Raw genomic sequence first — 266 nt, forward strand, 5'->3', positions numbered from 1 at the left:
TAAACATCATCATTTCATCTGGAATAACCAGAGTATTAAATATCAGAAATGAATCTTGGATTAAAAACAACATTCTTTCCGTGTCATGGGTTATTGAAAGCTCCTTCTTCCACATGGGGAGGTTTTAACAACATTTATTCCAATAACGGCCAAAGAACACGGCTGCGGCTGTGACGTCACCAAGTCCGTCCAATCAGCAGCAGATGTCGCTGTTTGACTGAACCACGTGATCCGAAGCAGCGAGTCCGTGGAACGGATGGATGTTT

This window comes from Cololabis saira, chromosome 20 (genome assembly GCF_033807715.1).
Source record: "Cololabis saira isolate AMF1-May2022 chromosome 20, fColSai1.1, whole genome shotgun sequence".
Classification (NCBI taxonomy): domain Eukaryota; kingdom Metazoa; phylum Chordata; class Actinopteri; order Beloniformes; family Belonidae; genus Cololabis; species Cololabis saira.